Source organism: Bison bison, unplaced genomic scaffold (genome assembly GCF_000754665.1).
Source record: "Bison bison bison isolate TAMUID 2011002044 unplaced genomic scaffold, Bison_UMD1.0 scf7180017864289, whole genome shotgun sequence".
Classification (NCBI taxonomy): domain Eukaryota; kingdom Metazoa; phylum Chordata; class Mammalia; order Artiodactyla; family Bovidae; genus Bison; species Bison bison.
The window spans coordinates 5,400,780-5,419,120 of NW_011494861.1; the positions used below are offsets into that span (position 1 = coordinate 5,400,780).

Sequence of the window (18,341 nt, forward strand, 5' to 3'; positions counted from 1 at the left end):
AATGGGGACAATTGTTCCCAGTTACCACATCCCCTTAAATGTTTACCTTTTTTGTTTCACAATCTCACAGGAAATGAGAGGGTCAAGGGTGTTTGAGTCCCCTCTTCCCTTCTGCTCGAGACTTAAGGAGATCACTGTTTTCGCAGTTGCTCAAAAAGGAAATGGTAACAGGTAAGAAATGAACACTTCACCAAAGTCCCCGGATGACAACTATGGGTTTCAACCTAATTCCCCAGCAACTGTGTGAAATGTTTCACTGGAATGACAGAGGGATGAACCTTGGTTGAACTTTTCCTGCTTTTGATGTGCTTCTGGGACATTAGCAAATGGGGCTGAACATTTTAACCATTTCTATTCATCCATTGTATGCCATTGCAGGATGAAAAGCTGGCCAGAGAGATGAGGTTCCTTACTCACCAAATGCATGAGGGGTGGTGATACAATGCTGTGAAGAACTGAAAGGAGACCTGGGGACTTCCAACATTCCCCTCTTCCATTTCAGACTCATTCCTCACGATCAGACTGCTACCAGTTTGGTTTTTTGGTGAAGTCAGTACTTACATGAAGATCCATCCATAGGATGGTCCAGCTGGTACAGAAGTGGGAATGTACCTCTACCACAGAAAAGCAGAGGAAAACCTCTGTGGGCTAGAGTCTCTTAATACACCAGTTCAGGGACTTCCCTGGTGGTCTGGTGGCTAAGACTCTGAGTTCCTAGTGCAGGGAGCCCAGGCTTGATCCCTGGTAGGGGAACTAGATCCCACATGCCGCAATTAAGAGTTCACATGTTGCAACTAGAGATCCCACATGCCACAACTAAGACAAAGAGCAGCCAAATAAATAAATGCATATATTTTTTTAAATGTGTGAGTTCAAGTTATAGAGTTGAATACCTTTAAAGAAAACTCTTGAGAGTCCCTTGGACTGCAAGGAGATCCAACCAGTCCATTCTGAAGGAGATCAGTCCTGGGATTTCTTTGGAAGGAATGATGCTAAAGCTGAAACTCCAGTACTTTGGCCACCTCATGCGAAGAGTTGACTCATTGGAAAAGACCCTGAGGCTGGGAGGGATTGGGGGCAGGAGGAGAAGGGGACGACAGAGGATGAGATGGCTGGATGGCATCACCGACTCGATGGACATGAGTTTGGGTAAACTCCAGGAGTTGGTGATGGACAGGGAGGCCTGGCGTGCTGCGATTCATGGGGTCACAAAGAGTCAGACACGACTGAGCAACTGAACTAAACTGAACTGAAGGACATTTGTAGCTTTTTCATTGCCTTGAAAAACAGCACAAAATTATTTCCAAAACTTAGAAATTTATAATTCAGTTTTAAATACGATCATCATAACTGAACAAAATCAATGGTTTTCAATACAAAAAGAGCTCTACCTCTGAACTTACAAATTTGTGTGCAAGCCTTCTCTCTGCCACTAACTTAGCTGAGTGATCCCAGGGTTAACTGCTTAATCATTCTGTGCCTCATCTGTTAAATGGGGGAAGTAACACTATGTTTCATAGGCTTTCATGAGGGTGAAAAGTGTTAATACAAATAGAGTGGCACCTGCTGCTGCTGCTGCTGCTGCTAAGTCGCTTCAGTCGTGTCCGACTCCGTGTGACCCCATAGACGGCAGCCCACCAGGCTCCCCCGTCCCTGGGATTCTCCAGGCAAGAACACTGGAGTGGGTTGCCATTTCCTTCTCCAATGCATAAAAGTGAAAAGTGAAAGTGAAGTCGCTCAGTCGCCTGGTACAGTAAATACTCAAATGCTCATTTCGTCATGGTTGTGTTGTTCCAGCACTTTCAGAAAGTATTGTGTTTGGGAAAGAAACTGAATGTTAAAAAAAGTGAGAAGAGAACCAACAAAAAGTTTTAAAGCCACCAAAACCCTAAAATGGACAAATCCTCACATAGACCAAAATGTGCACTTTCAAGTTTGAAATAATTTTTTTAATGAACATTGAAGTTTGGCCTGCATTTTCAGATGACAACGGGGAGTCCACTATGGCTTTCCTAGTGGTACTTTCAAGACTCTTCCCATTGTCAGTGATGCAAACTGAATTCAAACTAGCTTAGTAAGAGGATGTCTGGGCAGCCTGAGGTAAGCACAATGCAGAAGGCAAGAATGGAGTTTATCTTTAGAGGCAGACAGGATCCATGGCTTCTGATGCGCCCTGAATGTCCCCTCACTCTCACCTACTGAGCCATCAGTCAGACCGCCTGGCTTTGAAGCTGCTTAAATCTTGTCTCTCTACTGATCCTCTCTCTACATGTAGCAGGAGCTGTGGTTGCCAGCAGCTTCCAGTCCCACATCCTAGTGACTCCAAAAGCATGGAGGAAAATTGATTTTCCCTCTCAGACCCACCCAGCTTGGAAAATCTTGAGGAAGAAGTAAGGTTGACGTACTTTGGGTCACCTACCCCTACATGCACGGGTGCTCAGCCTCTCAGTTGTGTCCAACTCCTTTTCAACCCCATGGACTGTAGCCTCCCAGGCTCCACTGTCCATGGGATTTCCCAGGCAAAAATACTGGAGCAGGCTGCAATTTCCTATGCCTGGGGATCTTCCCCACCCAGGGATCGAACCTATGTCTCCTGTGTTTCCTGCATTGGCAGGCACATTCTTTACCACTAGTGCCACCTGAGAAGCCCACCTAACCCTACACCAAGTCTTAAGACCTGGCTCTGAGAGAGAAGAAGGTGGGAAGAGGACAGAGACTGATCAAAATAATGAGAGAAAAGGAGAGGAACGAAAGCAGCAGGTGTCCACAGTGACCTCAGCGACTCCTGGAGGACCAGTCCCACTGTTATAAGTGCTTTATGAGTCAGAGTGCCTTTGAATTAAAATGATTTTAAATAATAAGTTCATTTGTATCAGTTTTTAGACTCCACAAATAAGTAATATATGACGATCAAAATAATGAGAGAAAAGGAGAGGAACGAAAGCAGCAGGCGCCCACAGTGACCTCAGCGACTCCTGGAGGACCAGTGCCACTCTTACAAGTGCTTTATGAGTCAGAGTGCCTTTGAGTTAAAATGATTTTAAATAATAAGTTCATTTGTATCAGTTTTTAGACTCCACAGATAAGTAATATATGATATTGTCTTTCTCTGTCTTGACTTACTTCATTTCATATGCTTATCTCTAAACCCATCCATATTGCTGCCAATGGCATTATTTCATTCTTGTTTATGCCCAAGTAATATTCCGTTATATATATACCACATCTTCTTTCTTCATTCATCCACTGATGGACACTTAGGTTTTTTCCATAGACATAGAAAATTATCTTGGTTACCAAAGGGGAAAGAGGAAGGAGGGGTAAATTAGGAGTTTGGGATTAATATATACACACTACTACATATAAAATAGATAAACAACAAAGACCTACTATATAGCACAGGGAACTATATTCAGTATCTTATACTAACATTATATAATAACATTAACTTATGGAGGTAGAGAAGACTCTTGAGAGTCCCTTAGACAGCAAGGAGATCAAACCAGTCAATCCTAAAGGAAATCAACCTTGAGTATTCACTGGAAGGACTGATGCTGAAGCTGAAGTTCCAATACTTTGGCCACCTGATGTGAGGAGCCAACTCATTGGAAAAGACCCTGATGCTGGGAAAGATTGAAGCAAAAGGAGAAGGGGTGGCAGAGGATGAGATGGTTGGATAGCATCACTGACGCAACGTACATGAGTTTGAGCAAACTCTGGGAGATGGTGAAGGACAGAAAGCCTGGTGTGCTGTAGTCCACAGAGCTGCAGAGTCAGACACGAGTTGGCAACTGAACAACAACTATAACTTATCATGGGAAAGAATCTGATAAAGAATAGGTGTATATGTATAACTGAATCACTTTGCTATACACCTGAAACTAACACAACATTGTAAGTCAACCATACTTCAATTTAAAAAAATTTAAGGATTTTATAGCAAGAAATCATATTAATGATCAATAGCATGTATTAGGCTCTCCTGGGGACAGACTTGTTCATGACCATCCATCCCTTCATCATTCTTGAGAGTTCCATTGGATGTAAAGTTCTGTTTATCCAACAGCCAAGGGTGCTGCCCTCCTACCAGGCCCGGGGCAGGCACCGGGTGTAAAAGACAAGCTGCCAAGTGGGGGTGGAGGGAGGAGAGTCTCAAAAGACAGAGACCCGCAGAGAAGGGACAGCTGGCCCGGTCCTCAAGGAATGACTTCATTACGGAGCTAGAAATGGATGAAAATAAGCATTTCAAAATCCACTTCAAACCCTTGGATTTCAGTGACTGTAAAATTCCACTGTCTAACGCAGTTGTAAAGTTGGGTTAAGTGTGTTTTTTTGGTCTAGCTCCGTCCTCTGACTTCCTTACACTTTCAAGTTCGTTTCTAGTCCCTTAGGTCTGTCTGGAAGTTCTAAGAAAGATCTTTTTTGTACATTTTGCTCAACGATTCAGAGGAACGGTTTGTTAGGGTTTGTCATGAACTGACACAGGCCCACCTCCAGGTCTCTGGGGAACCATATGAGGCCTTTTCCAGAGTTATTTCCAGAATAAACAAGGCTGGAAGGAAAGGCCGGCCTCGCGTCACCACGGCCGCAGCTTCACGTCTCCACTCAGGGCCAGGGGAAAGAACTCCTTGACCTTCTGTAAACATTTCAACACAGTCAGTTCTCTGAGGAATTCGAATTTGTATTTTTTTTTTCCTTTTAGTCCACTCTGAAACATGCATGAAAAAGGCACCTTTTTTTTTTTTTTCCCTATTGCCATGAGCTCTTTAGTGATGTTGAAAATTTCCACCATGATATTTTTACAGCTATTAACAAAGGAATTCAACAGCCAAAAGTCTCGAGCAGAACACTCACAAAAGAAGTGTGGAAGTACATGTTACCCCAAGTGGCAATGGGAAGAGCTCAGAAGCAGTCTACATGACGGAGAAATATTTCTTGCCACCGGTGCCACCTGCTAAGTTAGAAACACCCAACGCCCTAAACATGGAACTTACAAAATGAAAACACAGTGATGGTATGAAGACAGAATGTTACCTACATATTGTAAGTATTTATACTACCAGTCTGTCATTGACATGTATACCAGGGGAAATGTGGTGGCCTGTGTTCCAAAAGGGATTCCTAGATCTTCCACTGGCCCCCTCCCTGACGGCACACATGAGGGAAAAAAATCTTTAAATTGACTATTATGGGAAAGGGACTCCAAAGGTATTTTGAGACTAGCTGTGTTGCCAAAAGTGGGAGCTTGAACTCATCTTTCCCTTAGCTGCTCCTCTGTTTCAGGAACACTTGATGAACCCAGAGTTATTCAAATAGAAAACCCAGGTGTAGATGGTATTAGTCTCCTGGGGTCAGGAAGGCTACGGGACGGGGAGGGGACCATGATCAACTGGAGAGGGCAGGTCTGCCTCCAAAGACAGCTCTGTTTACCTCCAGACAACTGGTGCCAATGCACTAGTCTCATGGTCCCTCCTCATGTTTTAAGAGAAAGCCAAAGTCTCCAAATTTTAAATATTGAAAACTAAATAAGGACTTCCTTGGTGGCTCAGTGATAAAGAATTTGCCTGCCAAAGCAGGAGACACTTCAATCCCTGCCATGCGTGCACCACCAGGAAGCACCGTGAGTCAGAATGATTGGCCAAAGACAGCCCGGAAACTAATCCCATCACCAAAAAACCAGAGACTGAGCCACTTGGCAAGCAACTCTCCTGGATTCCCTTACCCCACTGTTCTCCGTCCGGGCACCCTTTTCTAATAAAGTCTTTTGCTTTGTCAGCATGTGTTTCCCCTTGGACAATTCATTTCTGAGTGTTAGACAAGAGCCCACTCTTGGGCTCTAGAAGGGGTCCCCCTTCCTACAGCAATATGAAATATATTTGGTCTTTGCCCCCTGTTTCTGGCACAGAGTTCCTAAAACCCTTGTACTTCCCTGAGCCATGAGAGTGTCTTTTGCCATTCATTAACAAAAGGTGTGAGCTCCTTTTGATCACACTTGAGTTTTTGTTAAAAAGGTGACTCTGGGTGGGGGCCCTATATTGCCTCTAATGGAGCTGGTCACCAGAGGACCAAATGGTGTGTCTATAGTGGGGAAGGGAGGGAGGTGAAGATTAAACTCTATAAAAACTCTTGAACAACAAGTTTTGATGGTGAGATGGTGAATACGGGGGAAAACTGTGAGAGTTGTGTGCACAGAGAGGGCAGTAGCAGCTCCCAGCAGCCACCCCTCACTCCCCATTCCCTCAGATCTTGCCTTGGGCATCTCTGCCATTCAGCATTCCTGAGTTGTGTCTCTCATAATAAACTGATAAGCATAGGAAAAGTGCCTTCTTGGGTTCTAGCAAGTAATCAAAATTTAGGAGGGAGTGGTGGTGAGACAGGAAGGGGACAGGGTACAATCTTAAGAAAAATGACGCTGCTGTTGAGAACATGACATAAACTGGTTAGAACTAACTAGGTCCAAGATTAAACCAGTCAATCCTAAAGGAAATCAACCCTGAATATTCACTGAAGGCCTGATGCTGAAACTGAAGCTCCAATACTTTGGCCAGCTGATGCGAAGAGCCGACTCATTGGAAAAGACCCTGATGCTGGGAAAATTGAGGGCAGGAGAAAAAGGGCAACAGAGGATGAGATGGATGGCATCACCAACTCAATGGACATGAATTTGAGCAAACTCTGGGAGATGGTGAAGGACAGGGAGGCCTGATGTGCTGCAGTCCATGGGATGGCAAAGAGTCAGACCTGATTTAGTGACTGAACACATACATTGGTCCAAGATGGTGCCTGAGTCAACTACCTGGCGTGGGGTGGCAAAGAGTCAGACACGACTTAGCCTCATATGCTAAGCATACATATGCTTACATATGCTCAGTATGTGCCCATTGTCATATATCAGCAAGCTAAATAACACACCCACAGGCACCATGACAGGCCAACCATAAAAGGCCAAAAAGTGGGTGGTGGCCTAATTCTTTGGAATCCCCATCCCTTTTCCAAAACAGTTGGAATAATCCTCCTACTCATTAGCCTGTGAAATTACCCACTCCTATAAAAACTGACAACACTGTACCCTGGTGTCTCTCACCTTCTGAGATGGCCCACACTCTGTCTGTGGAGTTTGCATCTCCCTGAATAAACCTTCTTTCACTTTACTATGGCTTACTCTTGAATTCTTTCCAAGAATTCAAAACCAAGAACCCACATTCAGCAGCCAATCCCAGGACTAGCCTAAGCCCTGAGACGTGACTGACCTCTCATGCCCCACTTTCTCTCCTGCAACTGTGGGGCCAGTTGGTCAGAAGTACAGGTGGCCCAGGACTTGCACCTGGCTTCTAATGTGGGAGCCGTCCTGTAACACTGAGCCCTTAAGTTGTGGGGTCTGCATTAACTTCAGGCAGTTAGTATCTGAACTGAATTGAATTGCAGGGCTCCCAGTTGGTGTTGGAGAGTTAAAGAAAGTGTTATTGACACCAGAACACTCTGCTGCTGTTGCTGCTGCTAAGTCGCTCCAGTCGTGTCCAACTCTGTGTGACCCCATAGTCAGCAGCCCATCAGGCTCCCCCATCCCTGGGATTCTCCAGGCAAGAACACTGGAGTGGGTTGCCATTTCCTTTTCCAATGCATGAAAGTGAAAAGTGAAAGTGAAGTCGCTCAGTCGTGTCCGACTCTTCATGACCCCATGGACTGCAGCCTACCAGGCTCCTCCGTCCATGGGATTTGCCAGGCAAGAGTACTGGAGTCGGGTGCCGTTGCCTTTTCTGCCAAAACACTCTAGAGCACTCAAATCTCAAGACTTGGGCCTCACAATTTCCAAGTCAATATATCTGGCATCCAGTTTTAAGTTCCCTAGTATCATCTTCTGTTACATCAAAGTTTCTTTGAAAGGAATAGCCCAGTCTTTGCAAGAAGGGTGTGAGAAGTGATGGAGGTGCCCAACAGGAATGTAACAGGTGAAGCCTGGACTCAGAGCCTGATGGCTGACTCAAATGGATTTATTTGTACACAAGTTACGATCTTGTGGAGAGGAATGTGGTGACAAACAGGTCAAACATAACTTCCTGCGGTGAGGCACGTACCATTACCAAACTCAGGCTTGGCTGCTTGTGGCTTAAAAGTCAATATTTGAGAGGCAAGTATTGTTTGGTAAGGAAGTGACAGTTGCTCAGTCGTGTCGGACTCTTTGTGATCCCATAGACTGTAACCTGCCAGGCTCCTCTGTCCATGGAATTCTCTAAGCAAGAACACTCAAGTGGGTAGCCATTCCCTTCTCCAGGGGACCTTCCCAGTCCAGGGATCAAACCCAGGTCTCTTGAACTGCAGGCAGATTCTTTACCATCTGAGCCACCAGGGACGCTCTTGGAAATTTTCCTTTATTTAGAAAAATAACATGGGGAGAAGGTAGACTTGTGTCCAAAAACCAACTCTGAAGATTCTGCTCAACCATGAACTTTTTAAAGGGAGAATCATTTGGGGAGAGGGTCAGAATCTTTGCATCTTCCTCTATATGTGGACTTTCCCCTGATTGTTTAGTGGTGAGGTAACAGGGCGGTGCTTCAGGAATCTTGTGCTCAGCCTGAAGTTACCATCCTCCACCTGGATGGGGGCCTTAGTTCCTACTGAAGAACTCAAAGATACTGTTATGTCTATTCCTTTAGGAGAAACAAGGACCCTGCCCCCTGTTTAAATTTTATTTAATTTTTAAAACATTTAAGTAATAAAACACTGTGTTCCATAAACAAAAGGATAGTTTAATATCAGAAAACCCACCAATGTAATTCACTGTAATTCTGGTTTAGTGGAGAAAATAATACTATCATTTTAATAGGTACAGAGAAAGCATTTGATAATGTTCAACAACTTTATTATTTAAAAATGATTTATTGGTAAGGTTGTATACCAAGGACATAAAACAAATATTATGCCTAATAAAGAATTTGAAATTCAACAAGTCAATGTCAAACAATTATAAAATATATAAATACACACATATATGCATATTTGCAATCTCACTGTGACTGGCAGAATTCTAAAATGCAATCTCCCACCTAAATTCCAGGTCCCTGGTACATACACACCTTCTTGCAGCTATTCAATCAAATACTGGGCACTGCCAGGGAGAGGATTTGCAGATGTAATTAAGGTACCAAACTAGCTGGCCTCAAAATAGGGAAAATATTTGGGTAGGCCTGATCTAATCACATGAGATCTTTAAAAGCAGGGTTTTCTCTGACTGGTCACAAAAAAGGGAGTCAGAGATTTGAAGCATGGAGGGTTCACTGCACCATTGCTGGTTTGAAGATAGAGTGAGTTCCATGGCAAGGAATGTACGCAGCTTGTAAGTATTGAGAATAGCTCACAGTTGACAGCAAGGAAGTAGCACCTCAGTCCTACAACCCCAAGGAGCTGAAAAAAAAATTGCCAACAAGAAACAGATTATGTCTGTAAGCAGATGTTCCTGCTGAGCTTCCAAACAAGAACTAAACCCAGTCCGTATCTTGATTTTAGCCTTGTGATATCCTGTGCAGGAAACTCAGCCACACCATGGCAGACTTCTGACTTACAGAACCTTAAGTTAATAAATAGGTGCTGTTTTACACTGCTAGATACACAGTGATAGAAAATAAATACTCCCTCCACCCAAAATTTTTCCAGACCACTTATGCCTGCAGTGAATGTGCATGTTTTCCTTTTACAAAATGAAATCTTATTGTATGTACTATTTTACAACCAGCAAAATGTTCAGTTTGCTAAATCCCACCAAATCAAACACTTTGTTGAAATTTTCATTGGAATAACATTAAATCTATAGGTTGCTTAGGGAAGAATTGGTATGTTTAACAGGTTATGGAAATAAGTCAGACAGAAGAAGACAAATATGGTATGATATCACTTCTATGTGGAATCTTAAAAAACCAAACTTGTGGAAACAGAGAGTAGAATGATGATTACCAGGGATTGGAGGAGTGGGGAAGATGTTGGTTCAAAAGTACAAACTTTCAGTTAGAAGATAAATAAGATCTGGCCATCTAATGTACAGCATTGCAATGACAGATAACAATGTTGACTATATACTTGAAATTTGCTAAGAGACTAGATCTTAAATGTGCTCACCACAAAAAAGAAAAAGCAATTATATGACATGATGGAGAAGTTAGCTAACACTGTGGTGGTAACCACCAAATTGCAATATATATGTGTATCAAATCAACACGTTATAGCTACTCAACATTATATGTCAATTATAAAGCTCAATAAAGCTGGGGGATAAAAAAAGGGAGGTTATGTCTTCAAAAGCATGCTATAATTCTCCATTTGTTTAAGTCTTTAATATCTGCTAGGCAAATTTTATAACATTCTCTACAAAAGTCTTGCTCATTTTTATTATGTCTATTCCCAAGTACTACTGCAAATGATATTGTTTTATTACCTGGTTTTCACTGTTGTTGGTGGTGTGGCACCATTGCAGGAATGATCTTTGGGTTTTGATTAAGTAGGCACATTTCTAAAATCCTTTAATAATGTATCTGTATATTCCTTAGGATTTTCTAAGAAGATAGTCAAATGCATCTACAATGATTTCTTTTTTCTTTTTAAAATCTTATTGAAGTCAGTTGATCTAAACTATTGTGTTTAATTTCTGCTATACAGCAAAGTGACCAAGTTGCACAAATATATATTATTTTTATACTCTTTTCCATTATGATTTGTACAGGATATTGAATATTGTTCCCTGTGCTATACAGGACTTTGTTGTTTATCCAGAATGGTTTCTGCTTTACTTCTGCCTTTTCAATTCTATAATGTTTCTTTCCTTTATTGTCTTATTGCACTGACTAGACTTGGTGTCTTTGAGTTGTTCCTAATTTTAAAAAGAATATTTTTAATGCTTCACCATTGTTTGAGTTTTGTTGTAGTTTTGCTTGTTTGTTTTAAATAAATTATCTTCATTCAATTAAGGATATTCTTTTCAGTTTAAGGGTTTTTTTAAAATTATAGATGAATATTAAATTTTATAACTTGCTTTTCTTCATTGATTTGGGGCAATCACATCATTTTTTCCCTTTAAGCAACTGATGGGAAACATTATAATAGATTTTCCAGAATAAACTATCTTTCTCATATAATCCTTGAATCTATTTGCTAATACTTGCTTTTAACAGCTATATTCATGAGTGAAATTGGTTAGAAGTTCTTTCTTGTACCATTTTTTTTCTTTTCCCTCCTATTTTTTTAAACCATATTTAAATTTGTTTACATGATTATTTTGGTAGTGTATTCTTAGATTGTAACTAACTTTTTTATTAATCAAATTTTTTATTGAAGAATAATTGCTTTACAGAACTTTGTTGTTTGCTGTCAAACCTCAACATGAATCAGCCATAGGTACACATATATCCCCTCCCTTTTAAACCTCCCTCCCATATGCCACCCCATCCCGCCCCTCTAGGTTGATACAGAGCTCCTGTTTGAGTTTCCTGAGCCAAACAGCAAATTCCCATTGGCTATCTATTTTACATATGGTAATGTAAGTTTCCATGTTACTCTTTCCATACATCTCACCCTTTCCTCACCTCTCCCCGTGTCCATAAGTCTATTCTCTATGTCTCTTTCTCCATTTCTCCCCTGTAAATAAATTCTTCAGTACCATTTTTCTAGATTCCATATATATATGCATTAGAATACAATATTTATCTTTCTCTTTCTGACTCACTTCACTCTGTGTAATAGGTTCTGGGTTTATCCACCTCATCAGAACCAACTCAAATGCATTTCTTTTTATGGCTGAGTAATATTCCATTGTGTATATGTACAACTTCTCTATCCATTCACCTGTTGATGGATATCTATGTTGATTCCATGTTCCAGCCATTATAAACAGTGCTGCAATGAACAATGGGATACATGTGTATTTTCCAATTTTAGTTTCCTCAGGGTATATGCCCAGGAGTGGGATTGCTGGGTCATATGGTGGTTTTATTCCTAGTTTTTTAAGGAATCTCCATACCGTCTTCCATAGTGGCTGTATCAATTATATTCCCACCAACAGTGCAAGAGTGTTCCCTTTTCTCCACACCCTCTCCAGCATTTATCGTCTGTAGACTTTTTGATGATGGACTTCCCTGGTGGCTTAGACAGTAAAGCATCTGTCTACGATATGGGAGACCCAGGTTCGATCCCTGGGTTGGGAAGATCCTTTGGAGAAGGAAATGGCAATCCACTCCAGTACTATTGCCTGGAAAATCCCATGGACAGAGGAGCCTGGTAGGCTACAGTCCATGGGGTCACAGGAGTCAGACACGACTGAGCAACTTCACGTACGTATTCTGACTGGTGTGAGGTGATATCTCATTGTAGTTTTGATCTGCATTTCTCTAGTAATGAGTGATGTTGAGCATCTTTTCATGTGTTTGTTAGCTATCTGTATGCTTTCTTTGGAGAAATGTCTATTTAGGTCTTTTTCTCACTTTTTGATTGGGTTGTTTTTCTGGCATTAAGTTGTATGAGCTATTTGTATATTTTGGAAATTAATCCTTTGTCAGTTATTTCATTTGCTGCTATTTTGTCCCATTCTGAGGATTGTCTTTTCACCTTGCTTATAGTTTCCTTTGCTGTGCAAAAGCTTTTAAGTTTAATCAGGTCCCACTTGTTTACTTTTGTTTTTATTTCCATTACTCTAGGAAGTGGGTCATAGAGGATCTTGCTTTAATTTATGTCATCCAGTGTTCTACCTATGTTTTCCTCTAAGAGTTTTATAGTTTCTGGTCTTACATTTAGGTCTTTAATCCATTTTGAGTTTATCTTTGTGTATGGTGTTGGGAAGTGTTCTAATTTCACTCTTTTACATGTAGCTGTCCAGTTTTCCCAGCACTATTTATTGAAGAGGCTGTCTTTGCCCCATTGTATATTCTTGCCTCCTTTGTCAAAAATAAGGTACCCATAGGTACATGGGTTTATTTCTGGGTTTTCTATCTTGTTCCATTGGTCTATATTTCTGTTTTTGTGCCAATACCATACTGTCTTGATGACTGTAGCTTTGTAGTATAATCTGAAGTCAGGAAGGTTGATTCCTCCAGCTCCATTCTTCTTTCTCAAGACTGGTTATTTGGGGTCTTTTGTGTTTCCATATGAATTGTGAAATTTTTTTGTTCTAGTTCTGTGAAAAACGCCACTGGAAATTTGATGGGGATCACATTGAATCTGTAGATTGGTAGTATAGTCATTTTCACAATATTGATTCTTCCTACCCAGGAACATGAAATATCTTTTCATGTTTATGTCTCTCTATTTATGTCATATTTGATTTCTTTCATCAGTGTCATAATTTTCTGTGTACAGTTCTTTTGTCTCCTCAGGTAAGTTTACTCCTAGATATTTAATTCTTTTTGTTGCAATGGTGAATGGGATTGATTCCTTAATTTCTCTTTCTGATTTTTCATTGTTAGTATATAGAAATGAAAGTGATTTCTGTGTATTGATTTTGTATCCTGCAATTTTGCTAAATTCACTGAGTACCTCTAGTAATTTTCAGATACTATCTTTAGGGCTTTCCATGTACAGTATCATATCATCTGCAAACAGTGAGAGCTTTACTTCTTCTTTTCTCATCTGGATTCCTTTTATTTCTTTTTCTTCTCTGATTGCTGTAGCTAGGACTTCCAGAACTATGTTGAATAATAATGGTGAAAATGGACACTCTTGTCTTATTCCTGATCTTAGGGGGAAAGCTTTCAGTTTCTCACCATTGAGAATAATGTTTGCTGCAGGCTTATCATATATGACTTTTACTGTGTTGAGGTAGGCTCCTTATATGCCCATTTTTTGAAGAGTTTTAATCATAAATGGGTACTGAATTTTGTCAAAAGTTTTTTTCTGCATCTATTGAGATTATCATATAGTTTTTATCTTTCAATTTGTTATTATGGTGTATCATGTTGATTGATTTGTGTATATTGATGAATTCTTGCATTGTTGGAATAAACCCAACTTGATCATGGTGTATGAGCTTTTTGATGTGTTGCTGAATTCTGTTTGCTAGACTTTTGTTGAGGATTTTTGCATCTATGTTCATCAGTGACAATGGCCTGTAGTTTTCTTTTTTTGTGTTGTCTTTGTTTCTGGTTTTGGTATCAGGGTGATGGTGGCCTTGTAGAATGAGTTTAGAAGTACTCCTTCCTCTGAAATTTTTTTGAAAGAGTTTTAGAAGAATAGGCATCAGCTCTTCTCTAAATGTTTGATAGAATTCCCCTGTGAAGCCATCTGATCCTGGGCTTTTGTTTTTTGGGAGATTTTTGATCACAGCTTCAATTTCAGTGCTTGTAATTTGGTTGTTCATAATTTCTGTTTCTTCCTGGTTCAGTCTTGGAAGGTTGAACTTTTCTAAGAACCTGTCCATTTCTTCCAGGTTGTCCATTTTTTGCCATACAGTTGTTCATAATGGTTTCTTATAATCCTTTGTATTTCTGCATTGTCTGTTGTAACCTCTTCTTTTTCATTTCTAATTTTGTTGACTCGATTCTTCTCTCTTTTTTCCTTGATGAGTCTGGCTAAAGGTTTCTTAATTTTGTTTATCTTCTCGAAGAACCAGTTGTTGTTTTATTAATCTTTACTATTGTTTCTTTCATTTCTTTTTCATTATTTCTGCTTGAATTTTTATGATTTCTTTCCTTCTACTAATTTTGGGCTTTTTTTTGTTCTTCTGTTTCCAGTTGTTTTAGGTGTAAAGTTATGTTGTCTATTTAATGTTTTTCTTATTTCTTGAGGTAGGATTGTATTGCTTCCCTCTTAGAACTGCTTTTGCTGCATCCCATAGGTTTTGAGTTGTCATGTTTTCAACTGTCATTTGTTTCAAGAAATTTTTTGATTTCCCTTTTGATTTCTTCAGTAACCTGCTGGTTATTTAGAAATGTGTTGTTTAATCTCCATGTGTTGTGTTTCTTACAGTTTTTTTCTTGTAATTGATATCTAGTCTCATAGTGTTGTGGTTGGAGAAGATGCTTGATATGATTTAAATTTTCTTAAATTTACTGAGGTTTGATTTGTGACCCAAGATGTGGTCTATCCTGGAGAATGTTCCATGTGCACTTGAGAAGAAGGTGTATTCTTCTGCATTTGGATGCAATGTCCTGAAGATATCAATGAGATTCATCTCATCTAATGTATCATTTAAGACTTGTGTTTCCTTATTAATTTTCTGTTTTAATGATCTGTCCATGGTGTGAGTAGGGTGTTAAAGTCTCCTACTATTATTGTGTTACTGTCAATTTCTCCTTTTATGTCTGTTAGTGTTTGTCATATGTATTGAGGTGCTCCTATGTTGGGTGCATAGATATTTACAATTGTTATGTCTTCCTCTTGGATTGATTCCTTGATCATTATGTAGTGTCCTTCCTTATCTCTTGTAATCTTCTTTATTTTAAGGTCTATTTGGTCTGATATGAGGATTACTACTCGAGGTTTCTTTTGCTTCCCATTTGCATGGAATATATTTTTCCATCCTCTCACTTTCAGTCTGTATGTGTCTTTAGGTCTGATGTGGGTTTCTTATAGACAGCATATATATGGGTCTTGTTTTTTTATCCATTCAGCCAGTCTGTGTCTTTTGGTTGGAGCATTTAATCCATTTACATTAAAGTAATTATTGATATATATGTTCCTATTGCCATTGTCTTAATTGTTTGGGGTTGATTTTGTAGATCTTTTTTCTTCTCTTATATTTCTTGACTATATAAGTCCCTTTAACATTTGTTGTAAAGCTGGTTTGGTGGTACTGAATTCTTTTAACTTTCACTTGTCTGAAAGCTTTTTATTTCTCCATCAATTTTGAATGAGATCCTTGCCAGGTACAGTAATCTTGGTTGTAGATTTTTCCCTTTCAGTACTTTAAATATATCCCACCATTCCCTTCTGGCCTGCAGAGTTTCTGCTGAAAGATCAGCTGTTAAGCATATGGGGTTTCCCTTGTATGTTACTTGTTGCTTCTCCCTTGCTGCTTTTAATATTCTTTCTTTGTGTTTAGTCTTTGTTAGTTTGATTAGTATGTGTCTTGGCATGTTTCTCCTTGGGTTTATCCTGTATGGGACTCTTTGAGCCTCTTGGACTTGACAGACTATTTCCTTTTTCATGCTGGGGAAATTTTCAACTATAATTTCTTCAAAAATTTTCTCATACCCTTTCTTTTTCTCTTCTTCTTCTGGGACCCCTTTAATTCGAATGTTGGTGCATTTGATATTGTTCCAGAGGTCTCTGAGATTATCCTCAGTTCTTTTCCTTCTTTTTACTTTATTCTGCTCTTCAGAAGTTATTTCCATCATTTTATCTTCCAGCTAACTGATTTGCTCTTCTCTTTCAGATATTCTGCTATTGATTCCTTCTAGAGTATTTTTAATTTCAGCAACTGTGTTGTTTGTGTTTATTCTTCAATTCTTCTAGGTCTTTGTTAACAGATTCTTGCATTTTCTCCATTTTGTTTTCAAGGTTTTTGATCATCTTTACTATCATTATTCTGAATTCTTTTTCAGGTAGTTTGCCTATTTTCTCTTCATGTATTTGGACTTCTGTGTTTCTAGTTTGTTCCTTAATTTGTGTAGTATTTCTCTTCCTTTTCATTATTTTTTTTAACTTATTGTGTTTGAGGTCTCCTTTTCTCAGGCTTCAAGGTTGAATTCTTTCTTCCTTTTGATTTCTGCCCACCTAAGGTTAGTCAATGGATATGAGTCTGGGTGAACTCTGGGAGCTGGTGATGGACAGGGAGGCCTGGCGTGCTGCGATTCATGGGGTTGCAAAGAGTCAGACACGACTGAGTGACTGAACTGAACTGAAGGTTGGTCCAGTGGTTTGTGTAAGCTTTGTATCAGGTGGGATTTGTGCTGGGTTTTTGTTTGTTTGCTTGCTTTTCCTCTGATGGGTAAGGCTGAGTGAGGTGGTGATCCTGTCTGCTGATGACGGGTTTGTATTTTTGTTTTGTTTGCTGTTTAGGTGAGGTGTCCTGCACAGGGTGCTACTGGTGGTTGGGTGATGGTGGGTCTTGTATTCAAGTGGTTTCCTTTGTGTGAGTTCTCACTATTTGATACTCCCTAGGGTTAGTTCTCTGGTAGTCTAGGGTCTTGGAGTCAGTGCTCCCACTCCAAAGGCTCAGGGCTTGATCTATTCTCCATTGCCTTTCACAGACCTTTGTCAGGGACTCATGGTCTCTCCACAAGGATTTGGCTAGCCTTTGGTGATTTGGTAGGCCACACACTATTCTAATCCAGGGGCTGTCAAATTTCCTTTTTCTCCTTCATGTTTAGTCTAGTTTGACTTGCTCACAGAGTGCCCCACATAGAGAACTTTAATCTGGCACTTCAAACCCAAGTTCTTTGAGAGAAATGACTGTGGTAACTACACCTCAGTTCTTCCAGCTGTATGAATACCAAGGATACTCCTCTTGTACATTTTTGTCTGGTTTTGCTATCATGACTATACAAATCGATTCCAGTTTCAATAAATTAGTTAAGGCATGTTCACTTCATCTCTCTCAGTTAGAAGAGTTTGTGCAAAGTTGGAATTATTTCTTCTGTGAATGTCTGGTAAAAGTTATCAGCAGAATCACCTGGACTTGACATTCTCTCAAAGGAAAATTTTGTTTTGTGTTTCAATTTCCTTAAAGAGTTTAGAACCAGTCAGGTTTACTTTTTCTTCCTGAGCCACTGTTGTTAAGTTACATTTTTCTAGGAATTTATCAATTTGTGATCCTAAAGATGTTTTTAATGTTTTCTGACCATTTTAAGCTCTGCGTATCTGTATTTATCTGCTCTATCTGTATTTATGTGCCCCAGTTCAGTCTTAGTACTGTTGATTTGCACCTTCTGTCTTCCCATCTTGATCAGTTTTATTGGGGTGTGTGTTTGGTGCATGGCATACACAGTACTAAGAAAGAATAATAAGTGATTCTCCTATAGCAGCACATCTGTAATTTTCATGTGCATATTATAGTTATATACATATGGTTATGCTCCAATATGCTACTGGAGTTCAGTGGAGAAATAACTCCAGAAAGAATGAAGGGATGGAGCCAAAGCAAAAACAATACCCAGCTGTGGATGTGACTGTTGATAGAAGCAAGGTCCGATGCTGTAAAGAGCAATATTGCATAGGAACATGGAATGTCAGGTCCATGAATCAAGGCAAATTGGAAGTGGTCAAACAGGAGATGGCAAGAGTGAATGTCGACATTCTAGGAATCAGTGAACTAAAATGAACTGGAATGGGTGAATTTAACTCAGATGACCATTATATCTACTACTGCAGGCAGGAATCCCTTAGAAGAAATGGAGTAGCCATCATGGTCAACAAAAGAGTCCGAA

The 18,341-nt window shown here is 39.9% G+C and overlaps 1 pseudogene; it reads left to right on the plus strand.

Moving 5' to 3' along the window:
* Positions 1-4,908: 4,908 nt before the first annotated feature.
* LOC104996064 overlaps positions 4,909-18,341 on the plus strand; it is an 18,620-nt pseudogene continuing 5,187 nt past the window's right edge.